Below are 13460 nucleotides of genomic sequence, written 5' to 3'. Positions count from 1 at the left end.
AGGTGGTTATGTTATACGTTTCACCTCTTAGTCTCCTGAAAATTCCACATGCTGGATCCCTTGAGACTCTCAAACAATATTTGTTACTTTAGTGAGTGGTGTGGGAGAGAGCTACCTGATTTTTCTTGAAGACTCGTCCTATGATAATTTACAAAATCCGGAACACTTGGGAGATATGTTCTCCCTTAAGTATCTGATGGACACTGTGGACCCTCCACCTAGTAATGCACATGCACAGACACAAACACATTGCTGCAGGCGGCCTCAAGTGTTCTATTTCCCTCGTTTCAAGCTCATAGACCAACCCTTTAGCATTCTATATGTATGGGCTTTATACTCCTTTTGTGTGTGTGGCTGTGCGTGTGTGCATCAAGAAAAAGTTAATGGATTTGAAGGGAGAGAACACATCATGTAGCTCCTGCCCTCTCTCAAGCCAATCCGACAGCAGATAAACTTAGGACATAGGCATTCTCCACGGGGACCATCTCTTTTCCCCAGGTCTTTATTTTTCTTTAACTTTATTGGAATATAATTGCTTTACACTGGTGTGTTAATTTCTGCTTTATAACAAAGTGAATCAGCTCTATAGCCTGGTCCTTATTGATTAGCACCATTCTCATTGGAGGAAGAATGGAACTCGGGAGGGGGACCAAGTCCCTCTGACTTCCCTGGCTGAGGGTGGGAGGGGTGCCCCAGCCCCTACCCCTGCCCCCTGCCTCTGGTTACTCCCTGAAATGTAGGGGCCACAGGCTCAGCTGCAGAAGCAGAAAAGCCACTCCTCTTCTCTGTGCTTAGTGTTCTCATGCAATATCTCTTCCAATATTTTCACTTTCAGCATATGAGTGTCCTTACTTCGAAGTGAGTCTCTTGTAGACAACATATATTTGGACCCTCTTTATGTCTATCTTGTCCATTTTTGTTTTTTTAATGTTATTAAATACTCACCTATATTTTAGTATGAAACATAATTTTATTTCTTTATATTTAAATCTATAAGACCTACATAATTTATCTTAGTATCCAAATTGGTTTAAAAGCAGCCACCCCTGACTCTGTATATTAAATAATTCAACCATTTTACACTTAACTTAAAACGACATCCCTATCACATATTAAATTTTTTTTTCTTTTCCTCCTATGTCATAAGAATGTCCACAGGAACTGAATTTAGTTGACTTCTTTAACTGTATAGAATACCTAGTCGTATTATATGAGAAGGCCATGGCAGGAGAGAAATATAATTCTACACACTAGTATGTATTCTAGACTGAATAGTCTCTTTCACTGACCATCAGACTATTTCTACTTGGCTTTGTATTTCCAGTGAAGTTACACTTTCATATCCGCATGGATAGCATGGCTTAAAATGCCCTGTACATCCTCAATATACCTGTGAATTCATTTATCGACATCATTTGGTGCCTACTGTGTACCATGCACCAAGCTAAGGAGTGAACCAGACAAATACAACTCTTCCCACAATGTGGCATGAATATTATCTGGTAGAAGACAATCCTTAAATATTCACACCAATAATCCATCACAGCTGTGTTTGGTGCTACAAAGTATACCCTTTGCAGCTGAGAAGTCTCGTTTCCAGATCTGTTCACTTCTGCATACTTTGAGTGCACAGCCGATTTCCAATTCCCAATGAAAAATACCAGAAGGAACTTGGAGAATTATCTTCAGAGTATTTACAAGATGTTATAAGCTAATGAGAGGAGTAGGAAAAAATAATTAAAACAAACCCCTAAAATATTAGGCAACAAAGTCTCATGAGCTCAATGCACTTGGAGACAGTCCTTTAAATTCTCAGGTCTATATCCTGAGCAAAGCCAGGCCCATGACAGGTGAGGTCCCAAACAAGTTAAATAAGATCAAGAATGTGGCAGAAAGGCAACTCCAATGCAGGATCATTTTGCCTTTTGAAAGGGAAAACCTGTTACTACCTCTTTATGTACTGTGACCTATTTTCCTGGGGTGTCCCTATTCTCTACAATTAATAGGTTTCAAAACTGTGGGCAACTGGAAGGGATAATTTTAATAACTGAAACAAAAAATTCCTTTATGAGAAAAAGAAAAAAGAAAACCAAAAAAACCACAAAATTTTCCAACAAGCAAATTTTACATGCATTGAGAGGCTACATAGTCACTGACAGTGATTAAACCACAGAGCACCAGTTTTCCAGCTCAAACTGGAAAGGATTTGGTTTCTTTTAATTAAAGTAGATATGTCTGAGGGCATCTAAATATAAGTAATTCTTTTCTTTGTAAAAAATTTCTCCCTCGGGGTGGGATAGGGAGGGTGGAAGGGAGACGCAAGAGGGAGGGGACATGGGCACACATGTGTACATATAGCTGATTCACTCTGTTACAGACCAGAAACCAACATAACATTGTGAAGAAACTATACTCCAATAAAGATGTTAAAAAAAAAAAGTTCTCCCTCAATGAACCCATTTTGATGGTAATAAATAAATATGACTTCATAATAACCTAAAAAAAAACCCAACTTAAGTTTTTGTTTCTTTTGTTTTTTCAGTACGCGGGCCTCTCACTGCTGTGGCCTCTCCCGTTGCGGATCACAGGCTCCGGATGCGCAGGCTCAGTGGCCATGGCTCACGGGCCCAGCCGCTCCGTGCATATGGGATCCTCCTGGACCGGAGCATGAACCTGTGTCCCCTGCATTGGCAGGCGGACTCTCAACCACTGCACCACCAGGGAAGCCCCAAGAGGCCAATTTAAAACAAAAACAAACGGGTAACTTGTATTTTTACTTTAAAATAAGTTTGAGATTTCTGAAGTCTGTGCTGATGAAAGAGGATGCCAACAAATTCACTCATCACCATACATAAAGTTAAGCTTTCTAAACTAAATCTCTTTAGCATGAGATCAAAAACAGTCTGCTCTTAGAAGATTCCCCAAATGCTATCTCTTCCAATTCTTTAAAAGGTAGCTTCTGTTTCTTCAAGAAGCAAAATACATTCATTTTTTCAAACACCATAGGTATCTGAAATGCAAAATAACCAGCAAGCCACATTCTTTTCCACAGAATTAGCGGGAACTATCACCTGTTTCTCGGATTGTTTATGTCCCTGTTTTCTTTTTTTTCACTGGCAGGACGGCCCAGAACCTCTATTTTGCCTTTTCCATCTTCTGAATGAGGAAGCTTAATTGTATCAATGGTGACTTCACCTTCAGAAGAGGTGCTATCATCTTCATCCTCAAATTCTGAACTGTCCTCTGAACTGTCTTGTGAATTCTCTTGTGAACTGTCATCTTCTTTGAATCAGACTGATTCATCTCAAACAAGGTCATATCCATTTGCATAACTTTTCCGAGAGTGTCAATATTTTCAATATTGAAATGACCAGGTGGTGCAGCTGCCATTTCTTTCCTTAGCTTTTCGTTTGCCTGAGCCATCTGTGGGAGAAAGCTCTGTACTTGGTCCAATAGGGGACTCCTCTCTATCCTGTTTGAAGAGTGGAATTCTTTCTGGAATTACGCTTGGAGTTGATGAGCAACCTGTCCCATATACCTCCGTGGCCGCCGCTGCCCTCCATCAGCAGCTCTCTGGACACCAAGACCCTGGAGCTGACCCGGGAAAATGACGAACAGCTCGCATCGGGCTGGGATTTGCCGTGGGCCTCCCTGCTGCTCGCCCGTCTTCAGAGCAGCCCCTCCAGGCCCAGATGCCGGAAAAAGGCTGGGGACATCTTTGTTTTTTAACTGATGAGTTTAAGCCATATATATATATATATATATATATATATATATATATATATATATATATATATATATAAAAATTACTGATATGGAATGACATTTAATTGCCAATTTGTTTTCTGTAATGTCATATAGCTTTTCTGTCCCACATTTTCTCACATACTGACATCCTTTGTTCTTACTTTTTGTACTCATTTTCAAAATTAATTTCTTTGGCTGTGCCAGGTCTTAGTTGTGGCATGGGGGACCTTTGATCTTCTTTGCAGCATGCGAACTCTTAGTTGTGGCATGTGGGATCTAGTTCCCTGACCAGGGATTGAGCCCAGGCCCTCTGCATTGAGAGCGTGGAGTCTTCGCCACTGGACCACCAGGGAAGTCCACTGACTTGACTTACTTTTAATTTCCTTCTGCGTATATTCTATAGATAATCAATTTGTGGATACCATGGAGGTTACATATAAAATCCTATCAAACTAGCTTAAACTGATATCAACATAATTTTAATCACACGCAAAATCTCTATTACTTCTCCAATTACATTACACATTAATTACATGTTATTAATGTCACAAATCACATATTTACACATTAATTACATGTTAGTAATGTCACAAGTCACATATGTATACATTGTTTTCTGTTTATGTAGATGTATGAATTAGTTATTTGGGGATGCTATAACAAAATGCCACAGCTTGGGTAGCTTATAAACAGAAGTTTATTTCTCATGGTTCTGGAGGCTGAAGTGTGAGATCAAGGTGGTTAGGTAAAGGTCTTTTCTGAGTCATGGACTTTTCATTATATCATCACCTGGAGGAAGGGGCTAGAGAGCTCTCTGGGGTCTCTTTTAAAAGCACACAAGAGACTTCCCTGGTAGGCCAGTGGTTAAGAATCTGTCTTCCAATGCAGGGGACATGAGTTCAATCTTTGGTCAGAGAACTAAGATCACACATGCCAAAGGGCAACTAAGCCCATGCACCACAACTATTGAGCCTGTATGCTGGCTCTACAGCCTGTCTGCCACAACTAGAGAGCCTGTGTGCTGCAACTACCAAGCCCCCATATCACAGCTAGATATGAAGCCTGTGCGTCACAACAAAGATCCCACGTGCTGCAACTAAGAGCGAATGTAGCCAAATAAGTAAATAAATACATATTTTAAAATAAATAAAAGCACACACGTTATATTCATGGTGGCTCTGTCCTCATAACCTAAGCACCCCCCAAAGGCCCTAACTCCTAATACCAACACATTTGGAGGTTGTATTTTTAACATATGAATTTTTGGGGAAACAATCATGCAATAGCAATAAATTTATAATTATTTTAATATTTTGGTTTAAAAAATATCCTAGAATAATAAAAAGTATAGTTACAAGTCAAAATTATAGTGTTTTCTCTATTTGTCCATTTATTTATCTTTATCAGAGACATATATATTTTCATATGGCCTCAAGTTACTGGTGTCCTTTCATTTGAACTTGAAGTACTCCCTTTAGCATTTCTTGAAGGATAGATATTATGGTACTGAACTCCTTCAGCTTTTGCCTGACACTGTCTCTAATTTTCCTCATTTTTGAAGAATAATATTGTAAGATATAGAATTGTTGGCAGGTAGTTTCCGCCATACTTTAAGCATATCATTTCACTCTCTTCTGGCCTGCAAAATTTCTGATGAGAAAGCAACAGATAATCTTACTGACAATCACAATTAAGTGGATCATAATAATTGTCACATATAACTTTGTTTATATATATTTCTTAATGCTAACCTATTTACAAAAGTACTTATTGTTTCAAAATTTTGTATTTATCATTCTAAGATTACTTAACAAATCTATATTTTTATTCTACTTATTTATAAAATAAGAGGTTATTAGCCAAAATTATGAATTCATAGCTGAAATGTGTGGTAAAACTTTCCTGATAAGCGTTTTTCCATGTCTGAGAATTTTGATATGAACTCCAGCTTTTCAGTTTGATTTTAGCATTGATAGATCCAGTGTGAGGATTCAATGTTGACTAAGGAATTAAAAATCCCTCAAGGCTCTCCTTCATTCATTATAGTAAAAGTGTTTTCTATGCTGTGAAAACTCATGTGTATGTAAGTCTATTCAATGATATTCTCCAGTTAAAATGATCTCCATGTCAGTTACATACACATAGTATCTTCTGCAATGGACATCCCCCCTTTGTAGCATTTCTACTAGCTATCATCAAAATTCAGTCTAATTTAGTCCATAAAGTGAACACTTTATGCTGGTCTGGTGTTTACACTGCACTGTAACTGAGTTCTATGAGTCTGCTGAATTCCTAACTTACCTCATTCCCAGGTTTCACATGTGGATGACCAGGGTTCACACCTGAAGAAATTTATTTTCTTACAGCTACATTGTTCCACCAGGAAAATAACTTGCCTGGATATCATTTCTTGCTTTTAATGGTCACAGTTTTTGCTTGAAATAAGACAAAAATAATAATTAAATTAAATAAATTAATAAGAAACGACACATGTGACATTTGGGGATTAAATTGTTGAAAAGTACATTACATGGGGAAACAACATGAATTTGAGGAATACACTAGTGAATAGAAACATGGTTTAGAAAAATGTTAATAAGATGTTCAGTGTTTAGGTAAAAGAAAAGTAAAATAAATTCAGACGCTACAGGGACTATGAGAGGAAACATTATTAAAGAGACCGTGGCAAAGAGAAAAACATGAAATTTTAACTCCCACGTGGACAGGAATTTTGCTTCTCTGAGGTGAAAAGTACAGAGGGAAACGTGAAGAGAAATTGATGTGTGATGCATAATGACAGAATCTGGATAATTTGACTCAATGGCTTCACATACATTTCTAAAAATATCCTTTAGTCGAGCCACCTCCAGTTGACATTCCAAGTGTCCTGCTCCCTCCCCACACAGAGCACATGTGTCTGGAGCTGACTTGGACCCCAGCCTGGGGAAACCCTCCTCTTCCCTCCACACCTACTCTTCTTGCTCCAACTGGGAAATTATATCTGTTTTGCAGAGCGGATGCCCTGGTACGTGTGGGAAATGCTAGATGGATTTAAAGTTCTGTGCTGAGAACAGTGCATGCAATGCAAGCACAGGACAACATGCCAAGGCTCAAGTGTGGGGGTATCAATGGCAGCCCAAGTTCGAGCACCCTGAAGGGGGGAAACACTGAAGGTTGTCACCCGACACTTCACTCAAAGACAGTAAAAGTCTCTGGTTGCTGCTGTTCTTGCCCAAGAAGAAAGACAGGCTGCAGGCTGCTTAGACATCTCAGCCAGGAAGGAAGCAACGTTTTCATAATGTGGTTAACACTGTTTTCTAACAGAATCCAATAAACATAAGACCCATGAGATTATTACTTGGAGTTCATGTAGAAAGGGGGATACAAGCTGTTATGTGTTTTTTGCTGTGTTCAAACCTCATGGTAGTCCCCCGAGCAGAAGAATTACTTAGCAACATAAAGTCACTTGTCTGTTAGATAAAATAGCCCATATCTGTGTCCAGCATTATTCTGCGTGTTGGTGGCAGACTAGTAAGGAATACATGCGATTGTGGTAATGGAGACTGTATCTCCATGAAGGGGCACATGTGCTGTGATTAGTAAAGGAACACATTCGTTCCAGGTTGCTCTAAGTGCTACAGAAGCATGAGTCAGGGACAAGAGTGCAGCAGCATATGTGGAAGCTGCAGAGCCCATCTCAATAAGACATGCATAAGGAAGTAAATAAATATTGAGAGACGCACTCAAAAGATGAGACAACGGGCGTCCTCCAGCATCACATCTGTGTACATCTTTCTCTGCAATATGTCCAGCAGTTCCTACTCTTTATGAATGAGTTCTACAAACACGTTCTCAAAGGTCAGTGATCTCTAAAGCCCCATCAATGGCTTCTCTGGGCTGATATGGCATGTGCCTTTCATACATATTCAGAAATATATATATTGTGAAAAAATGTTACTAAAGGAAGCATATGAGGTGTTGTGTAAAATAACCTATCAATTTCCCAAGAAAGTGGTAATTCAACTTCCAGATAGGTTATTATAAAAATTTTACATGCAAATTCATAAGTAATATTCTCCTCCCAATTCCAGGTAAGTCTGTAGGTGCATCAAAAGGCAATCAATAGCCCTGATCTGTCACTTTTTCAATTGACAGGCAGTGGGGATAGAGATAGAGCTGAAGCTCCATGTAAATTTTACGTGTTTTTTTCACGTATTGAACGTGTACCTGGAGTCCTGCTTTTCTTTCCCGGGTTAGAGCTGCAGACACCAGTCGTCAGAACTCATGAGATTTGCTGGCTCCATGTGTCAGGAAAGCCCAGGATCAACATTTCTCTTCTACATAGTTCTCTCCTCTGGGCTTGGAATATGAGACTTAAGTCAGCCCACGCCCTCCCATGGATTTCTTTTACCTGCTGCTGTTTAGTTTTGCTCTATTTATACCTTCACTATGCAAACCTACAACTGTGGCTGCTAACCTAAGACTCTGACTCCAAAATACCCCAGGAAACTTGTCATTCAATTAGGGAAGTCTATAATCCCTCAGTCCTTAAGTTTATTAGTATTATGATTGGTAGTAGTACAATTAATATCTTTATGATTGTAATCACTATTGATATTATTATTTATCACTATTGTTGTTATTGCATTTCTTATTAAGTTTCTCTGCTCATGAATGTATCTAATTTACTGAAGAGTATTGTGGAGGGTTTTCAACAGACTTACATACACATGGTGCTTCCTGGTTCCTGCTGCACTTATGGGTACTTGTGGGTCAGAGAGCCTCCTGAGATACTCAGACTTACCCAGTGGAGGAAGAGACAGCTGTTACTGGTAAGTGAGCCCCAGGGAGGACACTCTTGACTTTCTTGAGCCTCTAGAACAATGTTTAAGTCCTCTTAAGTGACCAGAAAGTGGTGCCAGTGCAAGAGCCCTGGAAGACACCCTTGTCCTGCCAGACTCAGCACAGGATTTTCCACCTCAACTCTGTGCCAGGAACTAATATCATGTCTCCTGGGAAGGCTGGAGAAGGTGTCGCTCCTGGAGCCCAGTCCTCTGAATTAGAAAAGTCAGACCAGGAGCTAACATTGTGACAAGTGAGAAGTAAGGGGAGTATCCTTGGCATGCCTGAACCTGGGGACATGTTCTAAATTCACTCAGGTGTCCAGGAAAAGCTGGTGCAGCACTGGCAGACATAGAGATGGTGACGTGCCTGCTCAAGTAATCATTTCTTTTTCTAAGTCCCCCAGGGAGCCCCTGCACTGTTTGTGCCAACATATCATCCTCCCTGCTGACCCAGGATCACCTGCCTGTTTTCTCCTCTCAGAACAAATTTCTTTGTGCAAACCTAGCATTCTGACTCTACAATATCCCAGAGGACATCTGATATAGGTACCCTGAAATTTACTTAGAGGAGTCTGTACGCAAATCTGCAATCTTTCTATGTTTATTTTTCTCTTTAACAGTAGTAATGGTAATATCATCATAATTCTCACTATTATTGTTTTTAGTCCATTTTATTACCTTTATTAATATGCATTATCTTTGTGGTTGTTTCTACATAACATTGAGTAGACCTGCTCTATGCTAAAGATTGTCTGATTTACTGCAGATCATTATGGAGGGTTTCCCAACATACAAAATACATACACCTAGCTACTCCTGAGCTCCCACAGCACTTAGCTGGGTGCCCTCGACTCAAGGTCTCTATGAAGCTGGGGCTGAGGTCTCAGCTGTCGCTCCACAGGGGAGGATTTGTTCCCAGACTCACTGAGATGGGTACTGGCAGGATGCAGTCTGAGCTGAGAGCCTAGTGCCTCTGCCTGGAGGCCTGGGACTTCCCTGTGTTCTCTCCTATGTGGGCCTCTCCATATGGCACCTAGTAACACCCATGCAGGCTTCCCCAGGTCCAGGGATAAAAGAGAGAGACAGACAGAAACAGAGAGAGAACACAGGATGCAGCAAGTGAGATGTAAGTGACAGAGGTTCTGTCAATGAATCTTAACACTGACCTCCCCTGATTTGCTATATTCTGTTGGTCAGAAGCCAGTCGCTAGCTACTTAGTACTTGCACAAAGAGTGGAGTTTCCTCGCTGCATGTGGATCACAGTCTGTGGCTGGGAACACCCAGGAAGGCATGTTCAGTGGTCTCCCCCAGAACTGGGAAAAGTGGCTGCATTCTGGAAATAACTGAAAGTGATGAAAGTCCAGCCTCACTCATCAGAAGATAAGTGAAAAGGAGACAATGGGTTACGTGTCATTTCTCATCCACTAAAGCAGCAAAACAAAAGCTCCCCAAACTCCTGAAACTGGAAACCTTGGTGGGAATGAGGCACAGGACCACTCATTCCCCAGTGGTAGGAGGGGCACCGACTCTTCCTGGAGGGTGTTGGCTGCCGCATCCCCAGATGCCACCCACTTGAATAAGGAGGTTACTTCTAGAAAGCAAAGGCGCAGTGGTCAGAGGTGTGTATGAAGAGTCCACGTGGGTGATGTTGTCTGTCTTATTTCTAAGAGCCCTGCATGGACACCTGCGTCCAGAGGGGAGCTGCTTCCACTGACAGTGAGAACAGGCTGCAGCTGTTTAAAATGACAGTGTCCGTACTACCCAAAGCAGTCTACAGGTTTAATATGATCACTAGCAAATTACACATGACATTTTTTCACAGAAGTAGAAGAAATAACCCTAAAATGTATATGGAACCATAAAAGACCCAGAATTGCCAAAGCAATCCTGAGGAAAAAGAACAAAGCAGGAGGCATAACCCTCCCAGTCTTCAGACAATGCTACAATGCTAATCAAAACAGCCTGGTATTGGAACAAAAACAGACATATGGGTCAATGGAACAGAATAGAGAGCCCAGAAATAAACCCACAGACCCATGGTCAATTCATCTCTGATGAAGAATAGACAATGGGGGAAAAGACAGTCTTTTCAGCAAGAGGTGTTGGAAAAGTTGGTTCATGCAAATCAATAAAGTTAGAACACTCTCCCACCATACAAAAAAAAAAAAACTCAAAATGGCTTAAAGGCTTAAATATAACACATAACACCATAAAACACGTGAAAGGGAACATAGGCAAAACATTCTCTGATATAAAGTGTACCAGTGTTTTCTTAGGTCAGTCTCCCAAGGCAATAGGAATAAAAGCAAAAATAAACAAACGGGACCCACTCAAACTTATAACTTTACTCACAGCAAAAGAAACCATAAACAAAATGAAAAGACAACATACCGACTAGGAGAAAATATTTCCAAATGATGCAACCAACAAGGGCTTAATTTCCAAAATATACAAACAGCTCATACAACTCAATAACAAAAAACCGAACAAACCAATCAAAAAATGGGCAGAAGACTGAAACAGACATTTCTCCCAAGAAGACATACAGATGGCCAATAGGCACACGAAAGGTTGCCCATCATCACTAATTATTAGAGAAATGCAAACTAAAACTACAATGAGCTACAACCTCACACCAGTCAGAATGGCCAGCATCAAAAGTCTGCAAATAACAAATGCAGGAGGGGGTGTGGAGAAAAGGGAACCCTGCTACACTCTTGGTGGGAATATAAATTGACACAGCCACTATGGAGAACAGTATGGAGGTTACTAAAAATAGAGTTGCCATATGATCCTGCAATCCCACTCCTGGGCATATATCCAGAGAGAACGATAATTCAAATAGATACATGCACCCCAATGTTTGTAGTAGCACTATTTATAATAGCTAAGACATAAAAGCAACTTAAATGTCCATCAACAGATGAATGGATACAGAAGATGTGGTACATATATACAATGGAATATTACTCAGCCATAAAAAGAATGAAATAATGCCATTTGCAGCAACATGGATGCAACTAGAGATTAGCATACTAAGTGAAGTAAGCCATAAAGATAAATACAAATGCTATATGGTATTACTTATATGTGAAATCTAAAATATGACACAAATGAACCTATCTACGAAACAAAACAGACTCACAGACATAGAGAACAGACTTGGGGTTACCAAGTGGGAGGGGGTTGGGGAACGATGGACTGAGAGTTTGGGGATAGTAGCTGCAAACTATTGCATATATAATGGATAAAAAACAATGTCCTACTGTATAGCACAGGGAACAGGATATTCAATATCCTGAGATAAACCATAATGGAAAAGAATATAAAACAGATGTATATATGTGTATAACTGAGACACTTTGCTATACAGCAAAAATTAATACAACATTGTAACTCAACTATATTTCAATTAAAAAAAATCAGTTGATGTGAACAACATTAAAGGCCAAATGATCCTAAGAGTCATATACAGAGCATTCTATCCAACATATGCTGAATACACAGTCTTCTCAAGTGCAGAAAAAATATTTTCTAGAAAAGACCACTTGATAAACCACATATCAAATCTTAGTGATCTCAGGAAGACTTAAATTATACCAAGTATATTGTCTGAGCATATTATTAAACTAGAAATCAATAACACGATGAAAACTGGAACACTAATGAATACAAAAAATTGATCAACACTCTCCTGACCAACTAATTTATCAAAGAATAAATTTAAGAAGAAATAAGACAGTATTTTGAGACAAAGTGAAATGGAAACACAGTATACTAAAGGTTATGGGATGCAGCAAAAGGAGCATTAAGAGAGAGGTTTATTGCAACAAATGCCTACCTTACGAGTTAAGAAATATCTCGAATAAAAAACCTAACTCTTTTGTTCAAGGACCTGGAAAAAGAACAAACTGAGCCCAAAATTAGCGAAGCAAGAAAATTATAAAGATTACAGCAGAAATCAATGTCATAGAGATAGAGGAAAACAACAGAAAAGATTAGTGATACTAAGAGTTGGTTCATTAAAAGATAAAATTTCGAACCTTTTGCTAGACTAACCAAGGAAAAGGAGAGAAGACCCAAATCAACAAAATTATAAATAAAAGAGAAAACATTACAGCTCTACTGCAGCGATAAGAAGGATAACATGTTACTTTGAACAACTACATGCTAACAAGCTGGGCAACCTAGATAAATGGAAAAAATTCTTAGAAACATACAACCTACCAAAAGTGAATTAGGAAGAAAGAGAAAATCTAAATGAAGCAATTAGTAGTATGGAAACTAATTCAGTAATCAAAACTCTTCAAATGAAGAAAAACTCAAGATCAAATGGCTTCATTGGTAAATTTTACCAAATATTTAATGCATTAATGCCAATCCTAAAAGTCTTCAAAAGAGAAAGAGAAAAAAATGAATGAGGAGGAATAGCTCCCAAACTCATTTTACAAGGCCAGCATTACTTTGATATAATAATCTGCAATGGACACTGCCAATTACAGGCCAATAACACTGATGAATATAGGTTTAAAAATTCTGAATAAATACTAGCATATCAAATAAATGGGATGCATCATATTAATAGAACAAAAGGAAAATATAATATCAATAGGCACAGAAAAAGCATTTAATAAGTTAGGTATAAAATGAATGTAACTCAACATAATAAAGGCTAAATATCGGGACTTCCCTGGTGGCGCAGTGGTTAGGAATCTGCCAGGAAATGCAGGGGACATGGGTTCAAGCCCTGGTCCGGGGAGATTCCACATGCCAAGGAGCAACTAAGCCCGTGCACCACAACTACTAAGCCTGCGCTCTAGAGCCCGTGAGCCACAACTACTGAGCCTGTGTGCCACAACTACTGAAGC

General features: G+C 39.4%; 1 pseudogene; it reads right to left on the bottom strand.

The window, feature by feature from the left end:
* Nucleotides 1-3067: 3067 nt before the first annotated feature.
* On the bottom strand, nt 3068-6053 carry LOC125961090 (NOP protein chaperone 1-like; annotated as a pseudogene).
* Between the last annotated feature and the right edge of the window lie 7407 nt (nt 6054-13460).

The sequence above is a fragment of the Orcinus orca genome, chromosome 14 (assembly GCF_937001465.1).
Source record: "Orcinus orca chromosome 14, mOrcOrc1.1, whole genome shotgun sequence".
Lineage (NCBI taxonomy): Eukaryota > Metazoa > Chordata > Mammalia > Artiodactyla > Delphinidae > Orcinus > Orcinus orca.
This window is presented reverse-complemented; position numbering and strand designations above follow the sequence as displayed.